Consider the following 15,005-nt stretch of genomic DNA (forward strand, 5'->3'; position numbering starts at 1 on the left):
TGCCTCTGCAAGTAAGGGGCCTGACTGATAGAGGATGGTTTTTGTGTATGCATACGAAGCCTAGCATGCAATAGAGATTATCATGTGAGGCATTTAATATCTGGGTCCTCACCTGTGTGAGTGTAAAGGAAGGACTGAATGGAAAGAACAGATGACCTGCAATGCAGTCATAATGTAAGCCTCAGTCCATTTACCAGGAGCTAGGGTGGCCCTGGCAAGGGAGCCAGGCCTTTATATACCCACATTGAACAGTCATTGGATGCAGGCTTCACCTGGGGAAAAAATGCGACCTCTTGAACTATGGGCCATTCTCATGGATAGTTGTGGGGTTGTGAATCTAGGCAGTGTACTACAGTATCCGTGCCATTGTGTGAACTATCTCATTGAAATTCCACAACAGCATTCAGAATATATTATTATCTTCATTTTACAGATGAATAAACTGAGGCACAGAGCTGTGTGACTCTGAGCCACTTGGCCACTATAGTGCCTTCTGCATAAATAAACACTAGATATGTAGTCAGGAAATGCCAGTTCAGCAAATCTTAACTTCTCATTTACCCACACACTGTCCCCTAGACAAGTCTTTCAACCTTTTTGAGATTCAGTTTTCCCAGCTTTAAAATGAGGATTATAATGCTTGACCTACCTTTTACTTGTCTCATAGAATTGCTGCCAAGATCAATTCAAAACAAGCCCTTATATGTGAATGTGCTTTGTGAACTGCTAATTCCTAGACAAATGTAAGAAAGAATGCTTATTACACGTAAAAGGCAGTATGTGGTCAAACAGATGGCAGCATAGGACCTCTCCAAAACCTCTAAGCCTTTTGGTTACTCCAACTGGCAGAGGCCAAATGCAAACATTTCCATTTGATAAATGGAGAGACAGAAGTTAAGTATCAGAGAAGCTGGTAGGCAAAACTCATTCCAGAAATTAGTTCTTGGGATCCATGTCCAACACACGGTCTTAGTATGGCTCTGATGACACAATGGAAACCAGAGGCAGCCTACCCAAGAGGATATGGACTCCCACAGTGGGATAGAAAGCAGTTAACATTTGTTAAACACCCACCTATGCCAGGCACTATGCCAGGTGCTTTATATAGGTTGTGTTTTTATCCCTTTAAGAATCACAGGCAATTTACCATTGACAAGTCAGAGGTTCAAAGAGAAGGAGTAGTGGTAACTTGTTAAGGATGCAGAGCTAAGAAAGAGCAGTGTCTGGCTTTCTTCAGCACACCTAATTATCTTCGCGCAAGGTGAGGACCCTGCTCCAATGCCTCAGGAGTCATAATTGAGGGGGCACTGGGAGCTACAGAGGCTGGCCAGCATTGGAATCTGTTTCTACCCACGAGTTCAAACTGTGTGAGAGGTGAATGTCTTTGTCTCTTGCAGCAAAACCTACGTCTTTAATTTTGGGATGGTCCAAGAACCCGATGTGGTTGATCAGAGAAAGTTGCAAAACTAGGATAGCTTGGAAAGCTATGACAGCAAGCCCACAGCACAAAAAAAAAGCTTCTGTGAGGAACAAGGGCCACCAAGAAGAAACATTCCCATAAACCCCAGAATGACAGTGGTTTCCTCAACGGCTTCAGAGTAAGACCTGGAATTTGAATGTTGGCACTACTGCCGGACCAGAACAGGACTGTGCTTGCATGTGTACGTGTGCCTGTGTGTGAGTGTTCGTGCAGTGATTGACATGGAGTCAGATATACCATGGGGCCTCTTTTTTCATCTGCAACCACAGAAGCCTCCATCCAGATCTATCTAAACACGTTTTGAAGGTGACTGTGGTCCTTTGGTAAAGGCACACCACTTCTCATCCTGATGGATAATGTGAAGTAGGTCTCCAGGTGAGGTGTGAGGATCAATCAGCAGGAAGCAGAGTCAAGAAGAAACCAAGGCATGGCCCAGTCGTTTTCTCTATGGGGAAATTTCCCCATCTGTAAAACGGGGATGAAGACAGCACCTTGGTAATATGGGTAAAGTTTGTAGTAGGACAATGCAAATATGGTAAGTGCATGTCAGCTGATAGCCATGGCTCTTCCCAAATTTTATATATGCTGAGGTTATTTTTTTTGCACTCATAAAAGTTTAGAAGTGTCATACATTTGTTGAGAAAAGAGCTTCATCACTATGTTGTGCCTTTCCCCCTTCCTGTTAGTGTTTTCTCAGTGAAATTCTGCTCTAATATAAAAGGCTGAACCCAGCTCTCTTCTAGTTAGTTTGACTGTGTTCTTCCATCCCTTTACTTTCAACTTTTCTGTGTTTAATATTTTAGGACTGTGTCCTGGAAATATTATTGCCAGATTTTAAAATCCAATCTGACAATAAGTCTTTCAACTAGGAAGTTTAGTTCATTTTCATTTTTTGTAATCTTTAATGTATTTGGATTTGTTTTACTATCTTAATTTTTTTTTTTTTTTTTTTTTAGACAGAGTTTCGCTCTTGTTGCCCAGGCTGGAATGCGATGGCATAATCTCTGCTCACCACAACCTCTGCCTCTTGGGTTCAAGCGATTCTCCTGCCTCAGCCTCCCAAGTAGCTGGGATTGCAGGCATGCACCACCACACCCAGCTAATTTTGAATTTTTAGTAGAGACGGGGTTTCTCCATGTTGGTCAGGCTGGTCTCAAACTCCCAACCTCAGGTGATCCACTCATCTTGCCTCCCAAAGTGCTGGGATTACAGGCATGACTTAATTTTTAATTTCATTTTAGCCCCTTTTCAATGCTTCTTTTTTTTCTCTCACTTTATTCTTTATTTTGGGTGGGGATGTTGGTGGTTGCTATTGTTTTCTTATTCCATCCCCCTTCCCATATTGATTTAGAAGTTATATATTCTGTTTCTCTTGTTTTAGTGGTTACTATTAAATTTTTATCATGACTATTTTACTTTTCAGGGTCTAAAATTAATAAATATCTAACCCCCCTACTCAAAAAAATACTATTTATGAGTATTTTTAACTTTGATCATCTCCCTCTCAACTTATAGGCTTAACATTTTAATTTGTCTTAACATTTTAGTTCTGCCCTTTTTCTAACCCCACATTTAGACTTATTTTTCAAAGATTTGTTTAGATTATTCTACATGTTTACTGTTTTCCTCCTCACCATTTTTACTGACATCCAAGGTCCCCTGTGGTAAGCAGAATAATGCCCCTACTCCACCACCTGCAATACCCACATCCTATTATTCCCTTGGGCCTGTGACTATGTTAGGTTACATGGCAAAAAAAGAAATTAAGGTTACAGGTGGAATTGAGGTTGCTAATCAGCTGACCTTAAAATAAGGAGATTATCTTGGATTATTTAGGTGGACCCAATCTAATCACAAGGGTCCTTAAAAGTAGAGAAAGGAGGCAGAAAAGGTCAGAGTGATAAGATGAGAGAAGGACTTGACTGTCATTGTTACCTTTGAAGATATGGGAAGAAGCCACTAGCTAAGGAATGCAAATGCCTCTAGAAGTTAAGGAAACATCATCTCCAGAGCCTCCAGCAGCCCTGCTTATACCCTGATTTTAGCCCGGTAAGACTTCTGACCAGAAATGAGGAGGTTAAATTTCTGACCTACAGAACTGAAAGATAATTTCGTGTTGTTTAAAGCCACTAAGTTTGCGGTAATTTCTTGGAGCAACTAATAAGAAACTAATATACCAGTCTTTAGGGATCATTTTTCTTCCTTTTGAAACATCCTTAGATATTCTTATCAGTTGTAACAAAACAAAAGAATAAATGCTTGAGGTGATGAATATCCCCAAAAAAAATTTTAAAAAGAAACATCTCATTCACTGTTTATCCGGAAATGTCTTTATGGTGTACTTCTTGAAAGATTGGTTTGGTTTGGTTTGGTTTTGAAGCAGAGTCTCACTCTGTCACCCAGACTGGAGTGCAGTAGCACGATCTCAGCTCACTGCAACCTCTACATCCTGGATTCAAGCGATTCTCCTGCCTCAGCCTTCCAAGTATCTGGGATTACAGGTGCGCACCACCCCACATGGCTATTTTTTTTTTTTTTTTTTTTTTTTTTTTAGTAGAGATGGGGTTTCACCATGTTGGCCAGGATGGTCTCAAACTCCTGACCTCAAGTGATCCACATTCCTTGGCTTCCCAAAGTGGTAGGATTATAGGCATGAGCCACCACGCCTGGCCAAAAGATATTTTTGATAGGTACACAATTTTATATTAACAGTTAGTTTTTCTCTCACCATTTTCAAGATGTCTTTCAACTGTCTCCTTGCTTTCATTGTTGTTGAGAAGTCAGGTGTCATTCCACTTATGAAATAATATCTTTAGCTTTGGTGATTTACAGATTCATTACAATGTATCTCTGGTGAATTTCTCTTCATTTATCCTTTGTAAAAACTGTTTCTGAGATCTGTAGATTCATTTATTTATCAGTTCTGGAATAGTTTCAGACATTAACTCCTCAATATTGGTGCTCTCTCTCTATTTTCACCTTAAGGTGCTGTGATTAGATGTCTATCAGGTCTTCTCATACTATCCTCATAGTGTCTTAACATATCTGCCATATATTAAATTACCCTATTTCTTCATTTTGCATTCTGTGTAATAGTTTTTGAAATCTTTCAGCACAATCGTTTTCTTTAACTATATTCATTTTGCTGTTTAAACCTATTGACTTGAGTTTTTACTTCAATAACTGTATGTGTTATTTCTAAAAGCTCAATTTAATTCTTTCTCAAATATGCCAGTTCATTTGTTATTCTTGCTTCTTGCTCACTTTTAAATTTGATTTATTTTCTTTAAATCTTTCAAACATAGTTATATTAAATTCGAATCTGATGAGTCTGGTTTCTGAGGGCCTCAGTCTGCTATTTTTGTTTTAGACTCTGAGGTTCCCAGATTACTGGGACCACTTCATGCCTGAAGTTGAAAGTTTGAGCAGTGAGGTCAGATTCCCACCTGGTACTCTAAAGCCCACTTAGTGATAACCTCAAAACTCTCAAAAAAAAGGAAGGAAAGAGAGGTCACATTGAATTATTTATAATATTGACCCTCTTACACAAAATTTAACAATTAGCTCTTTGTTAGGACAGGTAAACACAAGCAAAAATTAAACATTTTGGTTAAAGCAGTTATTATAGAACAATGTTTCTTAACCTGAGAGCATTTTGTGGATACACTTCAGGGGATCTATCAACTAATTTAAATTTTATGTAAATCAGGTTCATTTTGAGGATAAAAATGCATATCTCAAAATAATTTATAATCCCAAAAAGGTCAAGAATTACTGCCCGGGGAAAGCTTCAAAAATAAAAATAAGTTATTATTTTGTATCTTTATTCACTATCCCTTTGCTGTTCTTGTTCCTTATTCATTCCCTTGTTTAGCCTCTAAGAAAGACCCTTTGCTTATTTTATCACATGATTTTGGAGTCATACAAATTGAAAAGAAAAATACTAAATTCCAGTGAAGAAGTGAGCAAAGGAAATTGTGCAAAAAGTAGAATTTAGTCAGAAAATAAAAATACAGAAAATGCTTAACTTTCATCAATAACAAGGGATTAATAGTTAAAATAAGTCATTAACAACTATTGAATTAGCAGAAAATAGGAAAAGCCCATTTTCCGACATTGGTGAGATGGCTGTGAAATGGGATGCCAGCAATAGGCGCTCGTTCCAACTCTTCCAGAAGGTGATTGAGTGACATGTATCAAAAGTCATGAAAAGATTACTAGCCTTTTGATCAACTAATCTAATTTCAGGGAACATTACAATATAAAATAATTCAAAGAATAAAAACCACATGATTATTTCAACATAGTTAAAAATAGCAAAACACTAGAGGTAACCTCAATGTGCAAAAAGGAAAATTAACTAATATTGCTACATTTATAGACAATTATACAGCTGTTTGAAATGCTTAATTTTGAATATGGGGTAGTAAACATGAAAAGTGCTTATAACACACTGTTAATGTCATCTCACCCAACTGGGGGATCAAAAAAGGGAAGGAGATTTCTGAGCTGCACAGTTCTCAGAAGAGATGGAACTCGGATCTCAATTTCTCCCAATTTTAAAAATGTTCTGAGCAGATGATTGTGCCTCATGATTGAATGACCATATTGTTTGAGTGGCAAACTGTGAAGCCTGTAACTACATATATAGAGTTTACATTTGTAATCAATTCTCACCTAAAATTTACCCTGATACATCTCTAATGAGTGACATAATGATTACTGAGCAGGATGATAAGTAAGCCCAAACATCTGTATTGTCATGAGAGATGATATATAATCACCATGGCCCTAGTACTCAGCTGGAAACGTTAGGGTTTTCTTTTCACAGACACTTCAGTCATCAGCTATGCCAGCAGTAGCCCCTGACATCATAAGCTCCTGACTCATCGTGTTCATCAGTCTAGTACTCACTCTTTCCAAACATGTCCACCATCTTCATGCCTTTCTATATGTTCTCCCTCTACCCACAATGCGCTCCTAGCCAGAAACTCATCCACCCCTGAGCCCAGCTACAAGGCCACCTCCTCTGAAAGATCTCCTCTGTGCATTCCTCTATTGGTGTTACAACTTCCTTTTAGGGTTCCCATGTCTTTGTTTTTGTATCTACATCGCTACACTGTGTTATGGTAATTTGTGATTCCATCTGTTTTCCCACTGGGACTGGGGGTTTCTCAAAATCAGAACTATGTTTAATTCATGGCAAAATAAATCAGATGTGGGATTTGGCGTTGGATAAACCTGGTTTTAAATTTCAGCTGGACCACTTACTAGCTACATGACCTTGGCCAAGTTACTGGGCCTTTCTGACCTTCTGTTTCTTTATCAGTATAATGAGACTCAAAAAGAACCTGTCTCATAAAGCTCTTTGGCACATGCTAAGTGCCCAATAAATGTTAGCCATGTACTCAGGCTTGTGGGCTACTGGGGCAAACCAAGACCAAAGTCTTTGACTCCTCGCTTAGCATCATACATAGAAACTAAAGGGAGGTGTTGAAATCCCAAAACGCCCCAGCTACTTGAGCCAACAAGACTCCAACTCCAAGTCATCAGTCACTTTTTCGTCTCCTGGAAGCACTCAGACACTGCGGAAATCCCTTTGCATATCTTTTGCCCCCACCGTGAGAAGGCCCAGGAATAGACATGTGGGGGCAGGAGGAGTCAGATTCTCTACCCACTACCCAGCCTTTCATCCCTCCCCTCACTGGGCCAACAGTCAGTGAGTCACTGCTAACATCCCCCAGAACACCCACTAGTCTTAGAGCCAGTGACTTCATGCTGTGAAGAAATTTTCCTCTGAGAAGCATCTCCTCCAAGTTACCAAAGATTCACTCCTCTCCAAGTACCACTGCCCTGAACTTTATTTACCTCTAACCTTTCAAAGTGACCAGCTAACACTGACAATACCTCTGCCTCACTTTGCATGTTACTAAGACTCCAGACATTTCTCAGGAACTCTCTTGACTTCCTTCCTCAGTGCTTCAGTAGAACCATAGCACCATGTAATGATGAAAATCACTCTGTCTAGTCTTAGTCACATCTGTTAACCCCTGGCCAATTACATGGGATGCTTAACTGAGAAAATTTGGTTTAAGAAAAAAAAAACACCCCTGGATGCCATAAAAATTAAATAAAATAACTTGGTGAAAGAACCAAAAACCTTGTAGGTACTCAACACATATTGAATATTACCTACTTTCTCCCTTTCAAAATATTGTTGCTCCTTCCTTTCTTTCTTTGAAGTCCCAGCTTTTGATGGACTGTTCCCCAATGATATTCATATGACACCCAGAATGTCCCAAACAGAATCCATCACCTTCCCACCCCACCCTCTGCTCTCCCCAACCATCTTTCTTCTGATTGCTGTATTTCTGTTGGTAGCACAACCCTTCTTGTATTAGTTTCCCATTGCTGCTATAACAAATTACACAAACTTAGTGCCTTTAAACACAAATTTATCCTCTTACAGTTCTGTAGGGCAGAAGTCTGACAGAGGTGACACTAGGCTCAAATCAAGGTGTCAGCACTAGTGTGATCTTTCTGGACTCTGGGGGAGAATCCATTTCTGAATCATTGCCAGCTGCTAGAGGCCACCCCCATTCCTTGCCTCATGGTGGCATCACTCCAACCTCTCCTTTTATCAGCACATCTCCTTTGCAATTCAGTCTCCAGTGTCCCTATTTTGAGAACGCTTGCTGTTACATTGGACACAACTGGATAATCCAGGAGAGTCTTTCTATCTTGAGATCCTTAGTTTAATCCCATCTGCAAAATCCTTTTTTCTATGTTAGGTAACACTTGGATTGACTCTAGACGTTAGGACACGGATGTCTTTGAGGGCCATAATACTACCTACTGCACTTCTCTCAGACTCCCAGGCCTGTGACATCAGGACCACCTGTGACTCCTCCACCTCCATTCCAATCCCATCTCCCCTCACAGGATGGCGTGATAGCACCAGGTCATGTGCCCACTCTGATCTACTGATACAGGCTGCCTGAACTATGATGCTGAGGACTGTGAAGTGGTGTGTTTGATTCCAAGAAAGTATTGTCTGATCAAGTAGTCATGTCTGCCATGGGCATGGGATGTCAGGTCAGCAGGAGTACTTTGCACCTCTATCCCAGCTCCTCCTGTGCCTTGTCAGGCCTCTGAGCCCAAGCTAAGCCATCGTTTCCCCTGTGACCTGCACATATACATCCAGATGGCCTGAAGCAAGTGAAGAATCACAAAAGAAGTGAAAATGGCCAGTTCCTGCCTTAACTGATGACATTCCACCATGGTGATTTATTCCTGCCCCACCTTAACTGAGCGATTAACGTTGTGAAATTCCTTCTCCTGGCTCGGAACCTCCCCCACTGAGCATCTTGTGACCCCCACCCCTGCCCAAAGAGAGAAACCCCCTTTGACTGTAATTTTCCACTACCTACCCAAATCCTATAAAACGGCCCCACCCTATCTCCCTTCGCTGACTCTCTTTTCGGACTCAGCCCACCTGCACCCAGGTGAAATAAACAGCCTTGTTGCTCACACAAGCCTGTTTGGTGGTCTTTTCACATGGACGCGTGTGACACTCCCGACCTCTCCTTCCCATGCCTACAGGCTTCCCCCTTCCCCAATTGGAGCTGCTTGTCGAAACCATTGCAATAGCTCTGTGTGAACTGAATCCCTCCACAATCCACATATCGAAATCCTAACTCCCAATGTGGCTGTATTTGAAGATAGAGCCTATAAGAAAGTAATTGAGGTTAAATAAGGGTGGGGCCTTAACACAATAGAATTGGTGTCCTTATAAGAAGAGGTAGAGACACCAGAGAGCTCTCACCGTCCCTGTGCCTGCACAGACACCAAGGAAAGGCCACAGTGAGAAGGTAGCTGTCTGCCAGCCAGCAAGTGGATGATCTGAGACTTGATCATAGCCTCCAGAACTGGGAGAAAATACATTCTTCCTGTTGGTTAAGCCACCCATCCTGTGGTATTTTGTTATGGCAGTCTGAGGTGACTAAGACAAGCTCCTTAAGAAAAAAAGTCTCGGGTGGGGCACGGTGGCTCACACCTGTAATCCCAGCACTTTGGGAGGCTGAGGTAGGCGGATCACCTGAGTTTGGAAGTTCGAGACCAGCCTGACCAACAAGGAGAAACCCTGTCTCTACTAAAAATACAAAATTAGCCGGGTGTGGTAATGCATGCCTGTAATCCCAGCTACTTGGGAGGCTGAGGCAGGAGAATCACTTGAACTGGGGAGGTGGAGGTTGCAGTGAGCCAAGATCGCACCATTGCACTCCAGCCTGGGTAAGAAGAGAGAAACTCCGTCTCAAAAAAATAATAATAATAAAAAAGAATAAAAAAGTCTCTCTTCCCCAGCTCCAATCTGCCTTCTACGCTATTGCCAGATCTTTCAGAGCAGTGGTTTCTACATGTTGGTCCTTAGACCAGTGCCAGTTTTAATGATGAGCTAAATGAAATGAGAAAATCGAGAGCCCAGGGCTTGATATTTAAATATGTTGGGATGCTATTGTTAACTCTTCACTCTTGAGAAAGGCAGTCCTTTCTTCTGAGATCATGCTCACTGAGTGGAGAGGAAATGTAAAAATGGCCTTTCTTTTATGAAATAGTGGCTATAGTAGGTGCAACTTGTTATTTTTATTAACGTTCTTGTAAAAATTATAAGTTGTTTTCCCAAGTTTTTAAAAAGATTACAGGTATGATATATTAAAATATCTTTGAATGTTGGTTTTACATCACAGCTCTAATCACATCAGGCCTCCTGCTCCCAATCTTAAAATGTGAATGCCTCTTCCCACAGGTGGAAGGAAATCCCCTCGCTACCCCAACCCCTACCCCCCACCCCCACTGCATCCACCAGGTAGGACAAAGGTCAACCAGCGAAGACAACTTTAAGACTCTTATCAGTCTGGAGATGGCACCAGGGGAATTTACATTAACAAGCTTTACAAACTAGCCTTTATCTGACATTTCGCCTTTCCACAAGTCACTACTCTTAGAGACTCAAAGTCCTTTTTAATTCTCTTGTCATGTCTCTAAAACTTTACTGTTCTTTGTTGAAGACACTATATAAGCTGGAATTCAAAGCCACCTCTTTGAAAGCTACTTTTTCCCTAGGGGTCTCCCATGTATATATGAAATATACATGTTAATAAACACCTGCTTGTTTTTCTCTTATTAATCTGCCCATTCCAACTAAGAACTTATGAGAACTGAGAAAAAAATATTTTTCCTCTCCTACAAAGTCTTCCTGATTGCCCAGCCACTGGCAGTCTCCTCCTCCTCACAGGTCACTTGGATCTTCTTTGTAGTATTTAAATCTTGGCTTGCTTGAGCTTTTTAGCCACCCTGTGCTAAGAAAGAGCATGAATATGTGGTGATTACAAACATTGCTTTCTGTCAGAACAGTCTAAATTTGATTCTTGTCGGCACCACTTACTAACTGGGATAAGTTCCTTAACCTCTCCGAGCCTCAGTTTCCTCATCTGTGCGATAGGGTGATAGAAGTGCCTCCTAGGTGGGGCCCTATAGGAAGTGCAATGGCACTATGCCTGCAAGGGAAACCATTAGGCCAACCTCATAGCTGTGAGGACCACGGCTCATTCTTCTTTGTCTCCACGAGGGGCCAGTGATTGGCCTGACAGACTCCTGTCCTCCCCTTGTCATTTGCTGCTTCTCTTGTGACCAGCACAAGGCTCAGCTAGTACCTGTTGGCCTGAACATGAATGTGCCTGGCCTCAAAATAATCTCCAGTTTTCCAGCTTTTTTTTTTTTTTTTTTTTTTGAGACGGAGTCTCGCTCTGTCGCCTGGGCTGGAGTGCAGTGGCGCGATCTCGGCTCACTGCAAGCTCCACCTCCCGGGTTCACACCTTTCTCCTGCCTCAGCCTCCCGAGTAGCTGGCAATACAGGTGCCCGCCACTACAGGTGCCCGCCACCATGCCCGGCTAATTGTTTTTGTACTTTTTTAGTAGAGATGGGGTTTCACCGTGTTAGCCAGGATGGTCTTGATCTTCTGACGTCGTGATCCGCCCGCCTCGGCCTCCCAAAGTGCTGGGATTACAGGCGTGGTCCAGCTTTTAAGGAAGAGGATGCTGAGGAAAAATGGCGGATAGCAGGCAGGACTAATCTGCAGCTCCCACTCAGACGAACAGAGCAGTGTGTGAAGACCCACATCGTGAACTTTTGCTCCAAGAACTTCCACAGGAACATACCAGGAAAGCCAAGAAAGTCCACAGACCCTTTGAAGGAGGTGGACTGCCACTGCAGGCTCCATGGGACAGTCGAGGAACTGTGAGTTCGCTCCTTTTCTCAGCTGGGAGGCTTGTAGCCTGGGGCAAGTTCTCAGCCCTGATCACCAGCTTCCTGGAAATAAACTCAATGCTGTTGGTGGGGCATGGTGGGAGTGAAACCAGCCTTTAGGGCTGTGGGCTGCATGGGTGAGGCCTGTGGCTGGGTGAGGCCTGTGGCTGCCGGCTTTCTCCTACTTCCCCCGCAACCTGTGTGACACAGCAGAGGCAGCCATAATCCACCTGGGAACAGAACTCGATTGGCCTGGGCACCACAGCCCCAGACCCCATAGCTGCCTCAGCAAGCCCGGCCCAAGGAGAGTATGAGCTCAGACACACCTAATCCTGCCCCTACCTGATGATCTTTCTCTACCCGCCCTGACAGCCAAATACAAAAGACATAATCTCTTGGGAGCTTTAAGGCCAGGAGTGGGTCTTACCCACTGCCTGATCCTCCCTATACTGATGCATTCTTGAAAGCACCAACTCCTAGCTGGAGGCCAACCAACACAAAATCACTGCAGTTAACAAAAATGCAAGAACCTTCACAGAGTCTACTTCATTCCCCTGCTGCCTCCACCAAAGCAAGTGCTGGAATCCATGGCTGACAGACCTGAAGACGGATCATATCACGAGATTCTGCAGTTACTCCCCAGTACTAGCCCAGAGCCCAGTAGCTCCATTGGGTGGCCAGGTCCAGAAGATAAATAACAATCACTGCAGTTCAGCTCTAAGGAAGCCCCATCCCTAGGAGAAGGGAGAGCAGCACATCAAGGGAGCACCCTGAGGGACAAAAGAAACTGAACAGCAGCCCTTGAGTCCCAGATATTCCCTCCGATGTAGTCTACCCAAATGAGAAGGAACCAGAAAAGCTATTCTAGTAATATGACAAGATCAGAGCAGAACTAAATGAAATTGAAACAAAAAAATACAAAAGAAAAATGAAACAAAAACTGGTTCTTTGAAAAGATAAACAAAAGTGATAGACCATTAGGGAGATTAACCAAGAAAAGAAGAGAGAAAATCCAAATAAGCTCAATTAGAAATGAAATGGGAGACATTCCAATACTACAGAAATACAAAAGGTCATTCAAGCCTACTATGAACACCTTTATGTGCATAAACTAGAATATCTATAGGAGATGGATAATTTCCTGGAAATATACAGCCCTCCTAGATTAAACCAGGAAGAAATAGAAACTCTGAACAGACCAATAACAAGCAGTGAGATTGAAATGGTAGTTAAAAGTAATTGTAATGGAAATGGTAACAACAAAAAAAGTCCAGGGCCAGATGGATTCACAGCTGAATTCTATCAGACATTCAAAGAAGAATTGGTATCAATACTATTGACACTATTCCAAAAAATAGAGAAGGAGGGAATCCTCACTAAATCATTCTATGAAGCCAGTATCACCCTAATGCCAAACCAGGAAAGGACATAACAAAAAAAGAAAACTATAGACCAATATCACTGATGAACATGACACAAAAATCCTCACCAAAATACTAGCTAATCAAATCCAGCAGCATATCAAAAAGATAATCCACCATGACCATATGGGTTTCATACCAGGAATGCAGGGATAATTTAACATTCACAACTCAATAAATGTGATACATTACATAAAGAGAATTAAAAACAAAAATCACATGATCATCTCAATAGATGCAGAAAAAGCATGTGACAAAATCCACCATCGTTTTATGATCTAAAACCCTCAGCAAAATTGGCATCGAAGGGACATACCTTAAGGTAATAAAAATTATCTATGACAAACCCACAGCCAACATTATACTGAACAGGAAAAAGTTGAAAGCATTCCCCTTGAGAACTGGAACAAGACAAGAATGCCCACTTTCACCACTTGTATTTAACATAGTACTGGAAGTCCTAGCCAGAAAAATCAGACAAGAGAAAGAAATAAAGGACATCCAAACAAGTAAAGAGGAAGTCAAACTGTTGCTGTTTGCTGATGACATGATTGTATACTTAGAAAACCCTAAAGACTCATCCAGAAAGTTCCTAGAACTGGTAAATGAATTTGGCAAAGTTTCAGCATACAAAATTAGTGTACACTAATCAGCAGCCCTGCTATACACCAACAGCAACCAAGCTGAGAATCAAATCAAGAACTCAATCCCTTTTACAACAGCTGCAAAAAAAAAAAAAATAAATAAATACTTAGGAATATACTTAACCCAAGGAGATGAAAGACCTCTACAAGGAAAACTACAAAACACTGCTGAAAGAAATCATAGATGACACAAACAAATGGAAACACATCCCATCCTCATGGATGGTAGAATCAGTATTGTGAAAATGACCGTGCTGCCAAAAGCAATCTAAATTCAATGCAATTCCCAATAAAATAGCACCATCATTTTCACAGAGCTGGAAAAAACTATCCTAAAATTCATAAGGAACCAAAAAAGAGCCCACATAGTCAAAGTACGACTAAGCAAAAAGAGCAAATCTAGAAGCATTACATTAGTCGACTTCAAACTATACCATAAGGCCATAGTCACCAAAGCAGCATAGTACTGGTATAAAAACCAGCATATAGACCAACGGAACAGAATAGAGAACCCAGAAATAAAGCCAAATACTTACAGTCAACTGATCTTCGACAAAGCAAACAAAAACATAAAGTGGGAAAAGGACACCCTATTCAACAAATGGTGCTGAGATATTTGGGAAGCCACATGTAGAAAAATGAAACTGGATCCTTATCTCTCATCTTATACGAAAATCAACTCAAGGTGGATCAAGAACTTAAATCTAAGACCAAAAACCATAAAAATTCTAGAAAACCCTTCTAGACATTGGGAAACCCTTCTAGATATTGGCTTAGGCAACGTCTTCATTACTAAGAACCCAAAAGCAAACACAACAAAAATAAAGACAAATAAATGACACTTAATTAAAATAAAAAGCTTCTGCACAACAAAAGAAATAATCAACAGAGTAAACCGACAACCCATAGAGTGAGAGAAAATCTTCACAATCTATACATCCGACAAAGGACTAATATCCAGAATCTACAAGGAACTCAAACAAATCAGCAAGAAAAAAAACAAACAATCCCATCAAAAAGTGGGCTAAGGACATGAATAGACAATTCTCAAAAGAAGATATACGAATGGCCAACAAACTTATGGAAAAATATTCAATATCACTATCAGGGAAATGCAAATCAAAACCTCAATGCAATAACAAGTTATTGCCACA

This window comes from Symphalangus syndactylus, chromosome 14 (assembly GCF_028878055.3).
Source record: "Symphalangus syndactylus isolate Jambi chromosome 14, NHGRI_mSymSyn1-v2.1_pri, whole genome shotgun sequence".
NCBI lineage: Eukaryota > Metazoa > Chordata > Mammalia > Primates > Hylobatidae > Symphalangus > Symphalangus syndactylus.